The sequence below is a fragment of the Marmota marmota genome, unplaced genomic scaffold (genome assembly GCF_001458135.2).
Source record: "Marmota marmota marmota unplaced genomic scaffold, marMar, whole genome shotgun sequence".
Lineage (NCBI taxonomy): Eukaryota > Metazoa > Chordata > Mammalia > Rodentia > Sciuridae > Marmota > Marmota marmota.
This window is the reverse complement of record NW_026000229.1, coordinates 24,940,271-24,959,700: the sequence shown is the minus strand read 5'-3', so window position 1 is coordinate 24,959,700 and position 19,430 is coordinate 24,940,271. Positions and strand designations below refer to the sequence as shown.

Genomic DNA, 19,430 nt, shown 5'->3' with positions numbered 1-19,430 from the left:
CCCCAACCTGTGGTGTTAGTGAGAGATGGTGGAACATTGACCATGTGGGACCTACTAGAAGGAAGTTAGGTCATGGGTGGGCCCTTGAAGGAAATATTGCACCCTGCTCCCCCATTCCCAGCTGCTGTGAAGTGAGCAGCTTTGTTCTACCACATGCATCCTACCATAATGTTCTGCTTTGCCACAGGCTCAAAAGCAATGGAGTCAAGCAACCATGAACTAAAACCTCTGAAACTTCTCCTTGCTTAAGTTGATGATATCTCAGGTATTTGTCAAGTGACAGAAATCTAACCAACATGCCTATACCTATATCTCCATAAGAAAAAAAAGACTATAAAGCACCATTAAATAACATGGCTATATATAAATAATAATTAAGTGGCACAATTAAATCTGTCGGCTTCAATTTTGTTCTGAGGAAATCTGGAATTCATGGGGCTACTTTAAGAGTTCTAAAAACTTTTACTCAATTTCACTTTTTCTCCCCATTATCATTTTTTAACTGGAAAAGAAAAGTATACAATCAAATGAGTTATATACCAAATTTAAGAGACTTAACTTATTTACTTACACTACTTTGCTATTATTTCTGCTTTTAGTGTATACATTGATATGTTAATTAACTTAGAAGGCTATAATTTATACTAGCTTTTTTTAAATTTTGTTTTGTTTTGGAATGGGGAGAAGGCTGGGGAATAGATTCATGTTTCCACTCATGAAATTATTTTAAAAAGCACGTGTGAGCCACACTAGATAAATGACAGAGAAGACTTGGGAACATGTGTTCAGCATGTCTTTGCATTCATCCTGTTATGACAGTCAGTTGAGCAATAAGGAATAAACATTAGACATTTCATCAGAACATTTTACTGTAGAGTACTTCGGAGGTGGCTTTATGTTTGGAAGCCTTCTTATCTGACTTCTATACATATAATAGAACTATTCTAAGTTCAGGCTACTTCTTGTCCACAGCAGATAAACGTCTTTGTGGCCAGCTCGATATTCCTGCGTAAGCTCTGAGGAAATCTGCATAATGTCATTGCAGCTAACCTCTCATTGCCTCAGAGAGCTGCTCTAGTCCAGCCGATTGCAAATTTTCTTTAGCAATAAAACTGTTTCTTCAAAGGAAACCTTACATAGCACCTCATCAAATAAGACCAATGAAAGTAGAACCATTCTAATGAAAGGAACGAAGGATAAGATTCCAACTCCAAGGCGTGTGGACCCATGAGGTACCTAACAAGGACTCCACTGCACCCATCCAGAAAACCAATGCTGAAAGTGCCACCTCCATCCCAGCTCTAAATCATCCTCCCGGACTTTGGCTTTGTATGAAATACTACCTCTGTGCCTGAAATTGGCAGCTCATTTGTAAAGCCAACCAGGCTTTTTTAGTTGGCATCTCCTGAAGATGCAACCTCTCAGATTCCCCTCTAAGGCTCCTCTCATCTGGAAGGAAAATCTCAAATAGGGTCCTGGTGAGCACTCCAAGACAGGATACAGAAAATTTGAGAGAAAGGATGAAACTTTAGGAAAGAGTCCTGGGGACACTATGGATGGGTCAGTCCTTGGAAAGGAAGAGCTTTGAACCTAGAGCTAAGTAGTCCTAGAAAACCTAGGTCAAACCAGCCAAAAGATAATCAAGAAGCACCACCCACCCTATAATAGGACACCAGTATCCTTTAAACAGAAAGTGAAGGGAACCATAGGGAAGATGTTTGTCCTCAACTATACTGGTGATCCTATCCTGCTAAATGGACCATTTGAGCCCATCAGAAAATAATGCAAGTGTCAGTGGGCACAAGAATCTATTCTTGGGTGGAACTCTCCAAAGTCAAGACATGCTTCAAAGAAGACAATGAAATGTTGACAAAACAAACCTAAAATAACTGAGAATATAATAGTTCATGTTTTATCAAAAGTCACTTTTTACTATAGTACAGAACAGCAAAAAGAAATACAAAAAATACTGATCAGAATAAAAATTCCTTGGGCTGGGGATGTGGCTCAAGCGGTAGCGCGCTCGCCTGGCATGCATGAGGCACTGGGTTCGATCCTCAGCACCACATAAAAGATAAACTAAAGATGTTGTGTCCACCGAAAATTAAAAAATAAATATTAAAAAATTATCTTTCTCTCTCTCTCTCTCGCTCTCTAAAAAAAAAAAAAAGAATGAAAATTCCTATCAGAGTAAAACTTAAAAATGATCTCCACTAACTTGATTTTTTTCCTATGAATTCTGAAGAAATTTCTAGTATTGGATTTTATCCACAGAACCCTTTGACCCAGCTAACTGCTAGGTCATAAGGAATGTTTTATATGAAAGCTTCATTACTTAAAACCATTAGAAAGTTCCAGGGAAAGAGAAAAGGGCATGGGGAAGAAGGGGCAGAGAAATGCCTAGTATTCCCCACCTCAGCTCATGTGAGAGCAGGACACAGTGAACTCCAGATTAAGTACAAGAGAGGCCCAGAAAAGTAGTCAAAGTCATATTAAAGTCAAAACCAAGAAACTAAAGAACAGGCTTAAAAGGGTCTTGAGAAATGGCTTATGAATTTGGGAGGGAGAGTGTTCCGAGAATTCAGGAGGATGCCTATCTAGACAGACTTTGGAGCAAACAGCTCATCAGAGCCAGCGGTAACAATAGTTAGAAGAAAAGATCCATAGTAATTGTTGCTCTTGCCTTCTAGGTCAAACAACTTACTCGATCCTGCTCACCCCATCTAATTTCAATGGCTCCAAAACTATTCCAATCAGGTTCCTTCACTGTTTTTTTCTTCCTACCTTGGGCAGATGGAAAGCCAAGCATCCAGGTTAGAACTTGGTCTCCTGAGGCCAGACCTTGTCTTTATCATCAGCCAAATGTAACATTTTATAGTATAATGTTAGTCTCCACATTCCAAGAAATCTGATTGCAAAAGTTTATAAGTTAAGTGTTTGATCTCAGGAGATAATCCACTATTTTAAAAAACATTATAAATGGTACTCCTTTTAAGGGCTTTTCAATATGTATTTGTACCATATAAAAAGAAAATTGTTGTGTAGCTATCAAATACTGAAAATAAATCAAAGCTTCTAATAGACAATGATGACATTACTCAATTTTCTTAGATATGTCACCCTAAAATTTTACATATGAATGTCCAAGAAATAATAGTTCTTACACTTAAAAATTTATTGCATATAGTGATAGAGAAAATTAATTATTATGCATAAAAATTATAATGTTCAAATTGAAATTATTTCCAATGGTTTCTGCTGTCTCTAAGTATTTGAAATACCCATGTTTTCAGCTCTTATAAACTGGAAATTTCTGACACAGGAAGGAAGAGATATTAAAATTCTATTATTTCTAATCGAAAAGGTCTTGATCTTACAGAGTACGTGTTCTATATATGTTTTCTCACAAATATATATCTATTAGATATGCACATGGATAAATATCCGTCAGTGGATTTTTGTTACTTGTGGGAAAATGCAGAGTTTTAAACATAGTTTAGTTGTCAAAGTACTGGAATTGCTAAAGTATCTCTCTGATTTATCTGAGAAATGTACGAGAATATATGAAATTAGGTAGCACCAGAAGAACTGGTCAGCATAACACACCTCCATGAACAGATGACATATGAAATTATTTGTGTTCTCTTCACTTCTGAACACCAGGACTCAGAGATAAAGTCCTATTGGCTTCCCATAGTGGAAAAATGGAAAGGGAGGTTATTTCAAAGGAAACATCCTACCTACTTATGTTCCTTTATTCATGGCCCAAATAATTAGTAGGATGATCATGACCTGAGTCAAATGCATCTCTACCCACTCCACTCTCACCTTGAAAACCTGTCTCTCAAACCACATCCTCCTCCAGGTATTCCTTCAACCAGTATTTTCTCCATATGTATGAATGCTATATCTTGTTGGTTAACTTGTACAGTTGTATGCCACTTCTAAAATACTCTATTCCCATCTCATGAACATGTCTCAATTCTCCAGTAAAATTGCATATTTCCTGAAAACTGCTTTCTTATGTGTTGCCTCTCCACAAACCCTTACCACTAGACTGATAAGTTGCTCAAAGGCTAACTGTGTCTACCATCTGGCTTTCTCTAACAGCCTCTTCCTTCCTCTGTTTCCCTCTGTTCCCTGCTGATTTCATTCAGGAATAACCAAAAAGTGTTTTAGGGCTCTACTGATAGCTGTGCTTTTCTGTTAATTTAAACTATATTTGTAGGGCCTGGAGGTGTAGCTCAGTGGCACAGCATTTGCCTGGCATGCACAAGACCCTGAGTTCAAGACCCTGAGTTCAATCCCCAGCAACACACATACACACGAATAAATTATATTTGTATGCAACTTAACAGGATTTAATACACAACTACTATGTCTCCAGTATTATGTTCCTAACTATGGGTGGCATGATAAAAACCTGTGATCTAGCACCACCCCGCTATACGAAGTTAATAATCTGGGTAAGGAAGCAAGATAAACTCATGTGCAACAAAGAACAAACAAGACACTGTTATCAGGGAGCAAAACACCTGTTACACCATGTGGACTACCAGCACGGGATATCAAAAGTGAAATGGACTCGAAGTCAGTAGACCTGAACTCTGTTATTTACTTACTAGCTGTGAGACCTCTGGTTAGTTGGGTATCCTCTCCTCATCTGTTTCCTCAAAATGGGAATATTTATCTAGCAAATTTTTGGAAGGATTAAAGGATACATTATATGAACACATTTGTGAACTGTAAACTACTGGATATCTGTAAGATGGTCGTTTGACAAGGCAAGTGGACCTCAGGAAGCTAGATGGGGGAAGCAATCTGACTATGGCTTCAAGTAGAACCAGGACCTGAGGAGAACAACTTCAAAGTCAGGCATACAGCTAGACGGTAAGGAATAAGAAAGAAAATATGTTTGGTACCAAGGCATGTTTTTTTTATTGTTTGTCTTGTTTGCAGTGGTAGGGATGAAACTCAGGGCCTCATACATGCTAGGGAAGTGCTCTACCTCTAAGCTACATCCCCAGCTGAAGGCATGTCTTCACTTTAATTTAACAAGCATTGAGGAGTCCTGCTAATCACTCAAAGGATATGAAAGTGAAAAACGTATAACCTTTTCCCTTAAAACTTATAGGCATATAGAGACCAGACAAATACACTAATAAATATAAAACTAACTGTAAGCTCAAAATAATGTTTATGAGGTGATACAGCCTGTTAAAGAGAGCTGGATAACTCACCATTGGTGTGTGGGCTTCTAACTCCTCCACCACCATCTGTGAATGATCCACATTCACCAGTACTCTCTGGACCTTGTTTGTTCAAAGATGAAATAAAGTTTAAACCCAAGAAACGCTTCCCAACACCAACGCTGTACTCTATGATTCTAGGTTCAAAGTTCAGATTTTAACCATGAGAATTTAAATGAAATTAGCATTTAGATGACGGCAGTACTATGGGAATGGGAAGGAAAGGATCCAAGAGACATTGATTTTAAAATAATAGAAAATTCCAGGTACATGCCTATAATCCCAGTGCTGTGGGAGGCTGAGGGAGGAAGATTACAAGTTCAATGCCATCCTTGGTAACTTAGAGAGACCCTGTCTCAAAATAAATTAAAAGGGCTGGGAGTGTAGCTCAGTGGTAGAATACCTTCGGGTTCAATACCAGTATCACAAAAAAATAAAATAAATAAAATAAAAATAATACAACAAAGTGCCTCACTGGGTGGAAAAGTAAATGGCAAAGAGGACTCCAAAGAATGAAACCCAGGTAGCCAGGGGGGCAAAATTTTGTTACCAACAGAACAGGATATTTGAAGTGGGGGACGGGAAAGAACTGAAATGGGCATAAAGTAAGTGTCTGTGTGTGAGCATCAGATTTTTTGGAGGAACTGATGATGATATCAGATGGGCAAGTTGAGTATGAGGAATTAGCAAAGCCACATCCACAGAGAAATGCTTGAAAATCATCCCCATGCCCTGTGTCCTCAGCCCTCAGTGAATACCATGGGGGAGCTCTGCTCCAGGTTGATGTCGAAGAGGGGATTCTCAATAATACAAGATTATGCCAAATTGTTCTCCAATACAATTGTTTTACACTCCCAATTTCTTATCCTCACCAACATTTGGCATTTGTTGTCAGACTTCTCAAAAGGAAATACAGTGTGATCTAAATTAGGATTTCTTTGACAGGTTATAAGGTTGAGCATCTTTTTTTAATTTGTGGAACACTCAATTTGTTTCCTCTTATAGAAAAGCACATTCATGTCCTTCCCCTATTTGTTTGTTTATTGTTTATTTTTGTCATTGTTGGGTTTTGGGTGGTACCGAAGATTGAACTCAGGGACACTCCACCACTGAGCCACAACCCCAGACCTTTTTTGAATTTTATTTAGAGACAGGGTCTCACTGAGTTGTTTAGCTCCTCACTTTTGCTGAGGCTGGCTCTGAACTCATGATCCTCCTGTCTCAGCCTCCCAAGCCACTGGGACAGGCATTGGCCACCAAACCCAGCTCTTCCAAACCCAGTTTTCTATTAATTTTTCTTATAGTCACATAGGAGCTCTTTATATATATAGGCTACCAAACATTTGTGAGATATATTTATATATATATATGGAATATATATACTATATATGTGTGTATATAATATATATATATATTATATATACACACACATACATGCTGCAAATATATTCTTTCTTGTGACTCCTTTTTAATGACTCTTAATTTGACTAATTTATCAATTTTTAAAATTTTTTTTAGTTGTAGTTGAACACAATACCTTTATCTTATTCATTTATTTTATTTTTATGTGGTTCTGAGGATCGAACCCAACACCTTACATGCACTAGACAAGCCCTCTACTGTGGGAGACCATCCTTACATGTGACTGAGTCACACTCCCCAGCTGGGTGCTGAGGCGCTCAGTCGCAGAAATATGGCAGAGCTTTCCCCACCCTTCTTGGGTTCGAGGGTCAGAGTCTCATGCATGGTATGTCTTGTTACAGCCCCATGGGTGAAGCTATGCTCACCTGTTCCTTTGTAATATAACCCCTTGCCCTGTTTAGGATAGAATCTTCCATGGAAGTGCCTTGTGTGTGTCCCCTCCTCTTACTGTGCCCTTGGGTGTGGCCCACCCAGGTGTCAGTCAACCTGCTGACAGTGGACATCATGAAGATAGACTCAGCCCCCTGAAACCTGACCCCTTGCCTCATTTGAATAGCTTCTCCTCAATAAAAGGGGTCAGCAGGTGCTCTCACTCTCTCTCTTTCTGTGGACCCTTAAGGTCAGAGGAGCCGTCACAGTGACCCCAAAGAAAAAGGTATTTGTGTCTCTTGTGTGGTTATTTTGCACAGCCCAGTTAGCCCAATTCAACTGGAGTGACCCCTGAGCCTTTTAGTCACGAGAACAGTAACCTGGCACTCTACCACTGAGCTACAACCCCAACACCTAATTTATCAATTTTTAATAGTTATTTCTCTTTATATTGCATTGGAGAAGTTTTTCTTTGTTTAAAGTAATAAAGACATTCTTCTATGTTATTTTCCTAAAGGTATTGCTCTCTGGCTTTAATACACTGGAAAATTAGTGTATGTAAGGATCCAATTTCATTATTTTTTCCTTAAGGACAGTTATAATAGCATCATTTATTGAATAAAATCAACTGTTCTCCAGTGATTTGCCATATGTAGGAAGATCTTTTTCAGGACTATGGCTTTCCCATTGTTCATTTTGACCATCTCTGGGTCAATGCCACAGTGCCTTAATTACTATTACCTAAAAATGCAATTTCATATCCTGTAGGATTAGTCTTCCACTTTGCTATGGGTATTCCTGACCCTTCATACTTCCATCTAAGTTCCTCGAAAAACTTAAGAGGATTTAACTGGGATTGCACCAAAATCCAGTAAGTCCCAAATTTTCAGTTCTATACAGGACAATGGGACATAATAGGTGAAATCTATAGATCAACTTAGAAGATTAACATGTTCAATATTTTTAATTTACCTATATGTGTATATCTCTCCATTTATTTATATATTCTTCAATGCCTTCAAATCTCATAAGAGAAGATATATAAGTCAAAAATAAGCATACAAAATATGCTAAATATCATATATCATTATGGAACTGCAAATTAAAGTAACAAAGAAATGCCAGTACATGCGTAACCAAAATCTATAACACCAGATTCTGATGAAGATGTAGAACAACAGGAACTCCCATTGATTACTAATAGGAATGAAAAATTCCACAACCACTTAGGAAAACAGTTTGGCAGTTTGTTAAAAAACTAAACACATTTATTACCATATGATCCAGAAGCCACATGCCTTAATATTTACCCAAATGAGCTGAAAACATATCCATAAAAAATATGGAATTTTATAGTAGATTTGTTCATAGTTGCCAAAACTTGGAAACAATAAGACATCTTTCAGTAGGTGAATGGATTAATAAACTATGACACATACAAACAATGGAATATTATTCAACACCAAAAAGAAATGGGCTATTAAGCATTGAAAAGACAAGGAAGAAACTTAATTGTATATTACTAAGAGAAAGGAGCTAATATGAAAAGGCTACATACTATATAACACCAACTACATGATGTTCTGGAAAAGACAAAGCTATGGAGATAAAAGCTTGGCTATTGTCTTATAGGGGTTAAAGGAGAGGATTTTTAGGGCAGTGAAATTATTATGTATGATATTGTATTCGTTAGTAGATACATATTATACATGTATCAAGACCTATAGAGTTATAAAACTAAGACTGAATTCTAATATAAACTATGCACTTTGGGTAACAATGATGTATAAATATAAGTTCATCAACAAATGTGCCACTCGTTGAGGATGTTGATAACCAGGGAGGCTGTGGGGAGAAAGGATCAGGGATGAATGAAAATGTGTACTTTTTTGCTGCACTTTACCATGAACTTAAAACTGTTTTAAAAAATAAACTATTTTTTAAGGGAGACAAACCACGTGTCAAAAATCACATCTTAATTTTGAAATTTAAAATTTAAGAAGTTGGAAACAGACAGGCATGGTGGTGCACACCTGAAATCCCAGCAGCTCCAGAAGCTGAGGCAGGAGGATCACAAGTTCAAAGCCAGCCTCAGCCACTCAATGAGGTCCTAAACAACTTGGTGAGACCCTAGCTCAAAAATAAAAAATAAATAAATAAAAAGGGCTATGGATGTGGCTCAATGTTTAAGTGCCCCTGGGTTCAATCCCTAGTACAAAAAAAAAAAAGAAGAAGAAGAAGAAGAAGAAGAAGTTGAAAACAAATTTCTAAGCTCTGGCTAAATATTTGATACCAACTTAAAAAAAAAAAAAAACTTGGCCAACTTATTTTCATCACACCTATACAAAATCCGTAATCTAAATTCCAGTTAACTCCATGAAATGCATCTTCATTTGAACAAAGATAGGCTAGGAATGTAGCTCAGAGGTAGAGTGCTTGCCTAGTATTCTCATTGCCCTGGACTGGATCTCAAACACTGAAAAAAGTGTGTGTGTGTGTGTGTGTGTGTGTGTGTGTGTGTCTGCGTGCGCATGTGCATGCGGTGTGTCTGGATGAAAAGGTTAGGGCAGGAATGATCCAGAAATGAAAAGGGGTACTTAAGGCAAAAGAAATAGCAGCAAGCCACTCTATAACAAAAGTCTAGAGCCTTTAGTTCTAAGAAAGCAAATTCAACATCACAACAAAACACAAAATGGTAATCCACACCTAACTCCAAAGAGTTCCACAACTACTGACAGTAGTGATTAACTTTCTTAACACCATTAAAAACCAGTAAATCCTCGTGTTGTGATTTCTACACACCTTTCATCACTTTTAGTTTTAAACACTTTCAGAACTCTAAAAACTATACTAGATGGGAATCTGTTTTTTAATAGAACTTTTAAGTTGTTTTAGAGAAAATCATCTTGACTCAAATGACAAATGTGAAATTACAGATAAAAAGCATAGAATGACATGGGAATGGGTTGTTCTGCCTGTGATGCGTGTAAGAATCCTTCCTAAGGGTCTGGGGCTGTGGTTCAGCGGTAGAGCACTTGCCTCGCACGTGCAAGACCCTGGGTTCAATCCTCAGCACCCATAAAATAAATAAGTGAAATAAAGGTATTGTGTCCAACTACAACTAAAAATAATTAAAAAAAAAAAAAAAGAATCCTTCCTAAGAAATATATATATTTGGGGTTGAGGCTGTAGCTCAGTGGTAAAGCGCTTGCCTCGCATGCATGAGGCACTGAGTTCAATCCTCAGCATCACATAAAAATAAATAAAGATCTGTGTGTTATCTACAACTAAAAAATACACATTAAATTTTTTTAAAAAAAGAAATATATATTTTAAATGTATTTCAAATGTAACATAAATTGAATGCATCACAACTTATGCCTACCAATCCAGAAGCTGACAGTAATTTTAAATGAAGTTTGATATGTGGTTTCCATCAATGATAAAAAGCTACACCAGTGAACCTAGAAGCCACTGAATTGAGACAGCCTGAGTGATTGAAATTGAGACAGCGGCTCAGAAGCACATCAGTTAAACAATGCAATAAATAAACAAGCCAGCACTGAACACTTGCACTCCTCACTACAGTGAGCCCCAAGGCCATTGTTGCTCTAGAAGAGCAGCAGCCCAGTATGTGCACTCTGCATGGAAACGAACAATGAACCTTAACAAAAGTGTGCATAAAACCTTGGGAGGGGCTGGGATTGTGGCTCAGCAGTAGAGCGCTCGCCTTACACAGGAGGGACCCGGGTTCGATCCTCAGCACCAAATAAAAATAAAGGCATTGTGTTGTGTCCATCTACACCTAAAATCAATAAATAAATTTTTTAAAAATTCAAAAAAATAATTTAAAAAAAAAAAACTTTGGGAAGTGAGAGGGCTGGGAAGCAGAGCCAGAGGAAGGAGGAGGAGCCCGCTCGGCCTAAGCAGGGAATCAGAGACTTCACAGAGGCCCCTCTGGGCCAAGGACTAAAAGAAGAACATGAGCATCTACACACAGAGAAGAACGTGTGACAGAGGTGAATGAACAAATTTTATATAGTCCACAAGATAATGTGGGGAAGGGCTTTAACTCACATGTCAGTTAAATAAGCATTATCCTTTAAAGATAACAGAAATTATAAGCAAAATGATCATTGATGTTCATCTTAAAAGTGTGACTGATCTTTGATGGAATTTGGCAAGAGATGTCTGATGTTCAAGTAAAAAGACAGACTGGGTTGAAAAGCCATTGAGAAGGGAGTACACGTGAGGCTGATGGATAGATAGGGTGGGTGGGTGCAAGGGGGGTTGCGTTTAGACTTACAAGAATCCAACGGTTACTTAGAGTGCATCAAGAGGTTCTCAGAGATGGATGTGATTAACATGGCGTGTGGAGGTGGAGGATCGTGTGTCCAGAACAGGGGCTAAAGAGATGGAACAGTGTTTGGAACCTTGGCCTAAAAGGACTCTTAGATGGCACTACAAGTCTGAGCTATTCTCTGGGCAATGGAAAGCCACCATAGGCTTTTATGTAGGAGAGGAACATGAGATCTATGCCTGGCAGCCAGCCACAGACTGGGAACATAAAGAGCATCTGAAGTACATGGTGTTATATGGACTGATGTTGTGTCTCCCTCAAAGTCATGTACTGACTTTTTTGATAGTATTAGGACATGGACCTTGGAGAGACCATTAGGTCATGAGGGCGAAGCCCTCATGAATGGGATTTCCATAAAAAGAGGTCAGAGAATCTGTTTGCTCTTTCTGTCATATAAGGATATAAGAAGTTGGGAGTCTGCAACTGAAAGAGATCCCTCACCAGCACCTGACCACGCTGGCACCCCAATCTCAGACTTCCGGTCTCCAGAACATGAGGAACAAATGTCTACTGTATATAAGTCATCCAGTCTGCAGTGCTTTGTTACCGTAGTTCAAAGTGACTGAGACATAAGAGAAGAGATGGTGAGGGTTTCAATTGTCAGTGACAGTAGGGAGGATGAGAAAGGGATTAATTCATGATATATTCAGGAGGCAGAAATCAATATAATGTCTTAACTGAGTACAGAACTTAAAGATAACTAAGACTTCCAGTTTAATAACTGAGTTAATGGTATTATCAACTCAGAGAAGAAAAGATGGTTTGAGAAGACCATTATTATCACAGCTAACCCTTACTAAGCATTTTCTAAGCCTTTTAAAGTACTAACACTGCAGTCTTTACAATGAGCCTAAAGGCGCCTAATCTATTGATGAGAAAATTGATACACAAAAGATTAAGTAACTTGTCCAAGGTCACATAGCCAGTAAATGACAGAAACAAGATATGAACTCAGGCAACTCTCAAATACTGCATTATATTATGTAGACATAACCCACATGGGAATTGTATTTGGCATCTGGGACTGAACTAAACTGAACTAAAGCTCAAAAGGGTAAATAAGGAAATGGGTCATTTACACAGTTCTATGTCCCAAGGCCATGGGAGAGAAGATATACACACTTAGAGTGAAGAAAGAGGCAAAACTTGAGGAGCAGCAAGAGAGATCTGAAGAAAGAGATTTTCTGGGAAAGAGATTTTTAAATAGTGAGAGTCCCTGGGCTGAGTGGCTCACCACAACACAGAGATTCCAGGTGAACACAGTTTGCACTGTCTCTTTGTGAAAACAGGGGATCCATTCACAATTTGCTGGGAGATGAATCCAGCTAAAGGATTCCTGCTCAGATTTCATCACAGGAAGAGAAGCCTGGTAAGATATGAAATGGGGAAGACAAAGAAAAACAAACAAAACAATCAATGCTCTCAGCTCTTGGAAGAATAATTTATGCCCATGTTTGAACAAAGCGACTCCTGCCTCCAAAGAAGCAGCAATGCAGGCTCATCCCTCAAGCAGCACCCCCACCTCACCAGTTACTCATTCCTCCCTGGTTCCCAGCGGCTGCCAGGGGATCTCTGCTGCCCCAGAGCAGCATTCAGCCATGCTGCAGCAGTATCAAGAGTACAGAAGGCAGAGCCCACTACAAAGAGCCAAAAAAAAAAATGGAGACAGGCCATAGATCAGAGGTACAGCGCTTGCCTAGTATGTGAGGCCCTGGGATAGATCCCCAGCACTGCAAGGTTGGGGGGAATAAATGTGCAAATAAATAATGGTTCCTGCCAGGATTAGTTTTGGTTTTTAATGGGCTTCAAATGACTCGTCAGTTATCATGTTGTCTGTGCCCTGAGCTCTGGCTCTAAATCAACCAAGTTCAGAGGGAGGAAGAAAGGAATAACAGCAAAAGATGGACAGATATCGCAGGAAGCTTTAATCCCGAGAAGAGAAAACAGAAGTGGAGTGGGGGCTGGTAGGGGCACCATTTCCTGTGGAACACTCAGGTTCTGAAGGTCTGGAGAGAACAGAAGCTGAAATAGCAGAGAGAGACAGAGAGAGAGAGAGAGAGAGAGAGAGAGAGAGAGACAGCCCCGGGCTGGCAGGACCTGCTGACAGGCAGGCCCTGGTTGCCATGGTGCCACCCTGCTGGCCAGCATGGTCTCATCAGCACGTTCCTTTTTAGTCACAGTTCCTGTCTTGTGGGTAGCGGCAGCCGCAAGAAAGAAAGAAAAATAAAGTTGCTAATGGCTGCAAGATCACTGAACAACAGTCCTCGAAGGGACAAGAGAACATGATAAAAGAGAAAGCAACCAAGATGGGGGTTAATTCCCTGAAAATACATTAAATCAACCTGGACATTCTAGGTGTGAGACACCCTCATGAATAAACACTTCTCCCCAAAATTTACAGTTTTTTTCTTTGTGGCAGTTAAGATCCACATTTCTGGTGGAGCTCTGGGTTCACTCCAAGGTAAAAAGCATGGGCTTGTGTCAAAGAAAAACAGATGACATATTGGTCAACACATTGAAGTGGAGGGCAGGACACCAGCAGGATGGCTAGGCACCGACAGTAACCAGCCAAATGACTTTAGTACTTACAAGCCTCAAATGCTTCATCTGTAAAGGGAGAAGCCGGGACCAGATGAACTTAAGAATCCTCCCACTCCTTAACTTATGCTTGGACACACTCAGGGCAAGGGAGCCTTTCCACATGCTTCTTATGGGATATTAAGCTGTCCACGTGCCACGGACTTGATTGTACCTCCAGGGACACACAATTAGGAGAGCAGCCGCAACTCAACAGAAGCAAAAAGTAAATACATACACATTCAGCTGGATTCATATGTTGGATTAAACCCTGGGATAGTGGGCAAGACCATGTCTTATTCATCTTTACACAATTAATATCCAGCACATTCTAGGTACTTGGCTTAGTAGATATTTATTGCATCCATTAGAAGGCAAAATTTGAACGTCATATTAAGAAAATTTTCAAACATATCTTTTATGGATTGAGTTATTTTTGCCAAAAAAAAATTTTCAAATAGGTTGAATTGTGTTTGCCCAAAATTGTCACCTTAAAGTCCTAACTCCCAGTACCTCACAATTTAACCTTTTTTGGAGCTGGGACCTTTATAGAGGTAATCAAATTGAAAAGAGGTCAGTAGGGTGGGTCCTAAACCAACATGACTGTTTTCCTTACAAGAAGAGGAAATTTGAACTACATCAGTAGAGGGAAGATGACAGGAGAAGACAAAGAAAAGACAGTCATCTCCAAGCCAAGAAGAGAGGCCTGGAATAGATTCTTCCTCACAGCCCCAGAAGGAATCAACCGTCCGGCCCTCTGATCTTGAACTTCTAGGTTCCTGAACTATGAGACAATAAATTTATGTTATTAAAGCCATCTAGTTTATGGTATTTTGCTACCACAGCCATAGCAAACTAATACAATACCCACAAAAAAAGATAATTGTGTATTGAAACCACACATCATATGCACCACACCCACCTTTTACTCTTCCAATTCTTCACACTATGTCTCTAAAATAAATGTGATTTTCCTTTCATGACTACATGCTCTAACCAAACCTAACAAAACTGCCATGACTTGAAGGCGTGTTTAAATGGAAAAAATACATCTTATACTAAAACACATACATACATTTCTCCATGAAAGCTGAAAGCTACTAACAATATTAAAAACAAAATTCTAATATACTTGAATTTTGTGGATACATTTTTCAGAGGATGGTCAAGATTTTTAGAGCAATTCAATTATTTAGTGAGCTCTCTTACTCATCATGCTATCTGAGAATACAAATTTGTATGACTTTATGAAAGCAAAGGAAAAGAAAAGAGAAAGAATGCACTTGGTATTTGTACCCACTTGCTGGTCATTACAAATGCACTTTTCAAACTAATCTCAAGAAAGTGAACAGACATCAAGAAGTCTATAGTTAAAGAACATTGACAATATATACAATGACATTTATGATAAATTGCACATTGTTTAAATACCTGAAAATTGGCATGACAGAGCTCAAAACCACTACAAGGGAAAAAAAAAATAAGTAAATGCAAAACCATACCTTGACAGGATAGAGAACCGTTTATTGTGTTTTTCTAAAACTTTAGAGACTGGAGTTGCCAACAGGTCAACAATTAACAACTTCTAATCACATGTCCTGTTCATTACTTTTTGTCTAATGTTAAGACAAAGAGAAATGTTAAAGTCAATATGGCCTGCTTATCAACGTTTCTCAAAGGAGCCTTTTGAAAAGCAGTTCACTCTATCAACTTTCAAAGACAGGCATCTCTGTTAGAAAACCACAATCCGGCTAATTAGTCTCAGCTGTTCCTCACATGGCCCTGCAGACCAGTCAAGTGATTTTGTCCCTTTCAAGCTTACTAAAATCCAATTCCTCTGAGCTCTCAGACACAGGGCAGCTTTATTAACCTCTTTCAGGGTTAGAAGACTAATGTTCCAAATCTCATTTGTCCTCTGAATCAAGAAACTACATTTGTTTTCTTAAGAAAACAACTCGAAAAGTTATCATGTTGTCAAGGCCCTTAAAGGTTCTGTTGGCACTGTTTTTTTTACAAATACAGTGACTGATCCAAACTAATAATACCAGAGATCAAAGAGCAGATTACTTACCAGATGCTGCTCCTGGCCTCCAGAACCGTGAGTAAAACTGTCTGCGGGATTCCTCCCAGATATCTCACTAGCTTTTCAAAGTCAACATGACATGCACTCAACTTACCTCCCTTGCTTTTCTCCCCATCACTGCTTAAGACCTGCTTCTCTTCCTGTGTCTTCAGAAATAATCCCAGCACACACCCAGAAATCCCAGGACCCTCAGTGACTCCTCCCTCTTTCTCCTCCCACTTCCAATTGGCCTCCAAGTCCTAAGCGTCTTTCCTGCTCTCACCTTCATTCCGATTTTTGATTATTTTTGGTCTGGATGACTATGATAAACCACTTATTTTGTTTTGGGTCCCAAACCTGGCCCCACCTCTGATTCATCCTCTACCCCACACCCAAATTGCTCTTTTCAAAAGATCAATGGGATTCCATCACTATGTTCCATAAAATTTGTTAATGGCTCCCAGAACCTCCTATCATTCCTTGTCTCCTGTCTGTGAGCTGCTAGAGTACAACCACCAGAATTTTTTGTCATTCTCTAAGCCAGTGGTTCCCAAAATCTGGCCCCAAAACTAGTATCATCAGCCCCATCCAGGAACTTGTTAGAAATGCACATTCTTGGGCCCACTCAATTGAATTAGAAATTCTGAGCATGGGATGCAGCAGTCTGTGGTTTAACAAGCCCTCCAGGTGATTCTGATACATGGAAAAGTGTGAGAGTCACAGCTCTAAACCCATCAAACTGATCATCAAGAGACTTAGCCATGACTTTCCTTCTGCCAGCAATATTGAGTTAGATGCCCCTTCTCTGTGCTTACTATTTCTGGAACTGGTCACCGGTGTATCATAATTATCCATAATTATCCATATTTCTGGGGTTTCCCTTGTTAGTTGTGGAATATCTCCAAGGCAGACATTGCATGTTATTTACCTTTTGTGTTATTGTTGTTAATCAAAGAAAATTTTAATACCAAAAATGTAGAAAACCTTTATCTTTGATTCATTCACCCCACGGTCACATCTTGAGCACTTACTAATCATTAGACAAGACATTGAGCATATAACTAAATGATCCATCCCTTGCCTCTAGGAGAAGTTACTCTCTCATTCTGGCAGCCCTAAAGTGACTGAAGACTCAATCAGCCCAATCTATAAAATCACACCAAAACTTCAAGAGCTGTGAGTAACTCAAAAAACTGGACAAAACCAGTATGACATCTCTCAAGGTAAATGAAGTAGAATTTTTGGCTAACATCTGATGCTGACTCAGATATAAAGGCATGGTTTATAAAGGGGGAAAAGGGTACATTTTCATGAAAACTTACATATTTTCTCTATTATGTCTCAGTAACCTCTAGAATTTGGAGAATAATTTAATAAGGAAATGTACCAAGATTTTTAAACCCAGAATTATTAAAGTTAGTTTATTCTAGTTATAGTAGAAATTAAGTAATGTTTTATATTAGCACTTCAGCCTTTATTGTGTATAAGAATCCCCTGGGGATGTTAATTCTGACTCAATATGTCTGTGAAGAAGTCCAGATTTTTTTTTTTTTTTTTTTTTGTGGAGGGGCAGGATACTGGGGCACTCAAACACTGAGCCACATCCCCATCCCCAGCCCTATTTTATATTTATTTAAAGACAGGGTCTCACTGAGTTGCTTTGCAAGCCTTGCTTTTGCTTAGGCTGGCTTTGAACTCATGATTCTCCTGTCTCAGACTCCCAAAGTGCCAGGATTATAGGCACACACCACGGCACCTGGCTCCAGATTCTGTATTTCTAACAAGCACCCAGATGATGCCCAGGTTATACAGATATTCCTAGATCCACTATACTTTGAACAGAAGCAACATATTTTTCAGAGTGCAAAAGGTTTTCTCATTAAAGCAATAAAAACATTTTAGGATAATTCTGCATTAAAAGTTTTCTAAAATAGCTTTCAGACTTCAGAATAAAGATGGCATACTGACGGGCTAGGGATATAGCTCAGTTGGTAGAGTGCTTACCTTGCATGCACAAAGCCCTAGGTTCAATCCCCAGCACCACCCACCCCCCCAAAAAAATAGTGGCATACTGAAACTGAATAGGTACATCTACCTCCTCAAATCTCAGTAATACAGAGAAAGAGAGAGAGAGACAGAGAGAGAGAGAGAGAAGTTGGAGAGGGGAATGTTGGGGCACAAAACAAAGGAAATGGTGGAATTCTGCTTCAAAAGCTATTAAGCACACCAAGACAAAGAGAAAGGAACAAAAGAACTACAAAACACTCAGAAAACAATGAGCAAATAAATAATAAAGTAAGTCCTTTATCAATAATAAAGTGTAAATGAATTGAACTTCAATCAAAAGACATAAACTGATAGAATGAATTGAAACCTGAGATCCAACTATGTGCTGCCTGCAAAAGAGTCACTTTAGATGTAAGGGCAACATAGATTGAAAGTATAGGAATAGAAAAAGATATTTCATTCAAGTGAAAATGAAAAGAAAGCAGGGTGGCTATATTTATATCAGAATAGACTTTAAGTCAAAAACAGTCATAAGAGAAAGAGAAAGTAATTATAAAGAAATACAGCAGTCAACTCTTCAAGAGGATATAAAAATTGTAACTGTATATACACTCAACTTTGGAGCACCTAAATACATAAAGCAAATATTAACCAAACTGAAGAGAGAAACAGACAATACAATAATAATAGGGAATTTCAGTGCCCCAATTTAAACAATAGATAGGTCCTCCAGACAGAAAATCAATAAGAAAATTATTAGATAACTAGAAGTCAATAACAGGAGGGAAATTGGAAAATTTACAAATATTTGACACAAAATTTATAACTCTGTGTCATCAATTAGCATAATCCAGAAGAAGCAATTTCATGATGCATCAAATCTATCAAAAAATAGAAAATTTGAACAAACTAATAAGGAGTAAGGAGACTAAATTAGTAATCAAAAAAAAAAAAAAGAAGACAACAAAAACTCAAAAAATAAGAACCCAAGACTAAATGACTTCACTGGTAAGTTCTATCAAATATTAAAGAAGCATTAATTGCAATCTTTCTCAAACTCTTCCAGAAAATTGAAGAGGAGGGAATGCTTTCAAATCATTATGAGGTCAGCATTATAGTAATGCCAAAGTCACACAAGGACACTACCAGAAAAAGAACATTACAGGTCAATATCCTTAATAAGCATAGATGCAAAAATCCCCCACAAAATAACAAACAAAATTCAACAATACATTTTTAAAAAAATTATTCATCATGATGTAGAATTTATCCCTGGGACACAATGATGGTTAGATATATAACTAACAATAAATATGATATACTACATTGACAAAATGAAGAATAAAACCATACAATCATCTTAATACAGAAAGAAATAGCATTT

At 38.4% G+C, this 19,430-nt stretch overlaps 1 protein-coding gene across 8 annotated transcripts in view; it reads right to left on the bottom strand.

The window, feature by feature from the left end:
* Nucleotides 1-19,430, bottom strand: part of Rab27a (RAB27A, member RAS oncogene family) — a 78,233-nt gene that overhangs the window by 45,206 nt on the left and 13,597 nt on the right. Inside the window, exon 1 of one of the 8 annotated variants that reach the window (XM_048793725.1) lies at nt 15,480-15,588. The exons of 6 other annotated variants lie outside the window; for them this stretch is intronic. The gene's annotated coding sequence lies outside the window, so the exon portion shown is untranslated. Of the gene's footprint in view, nt 1-9,073; nt 9,098-15,479; nt 15,589-19,430 lie in introns of those variants that run through there. One more of the 8 variants, XM_048793731.1, reaches the window with a different exon arrangement.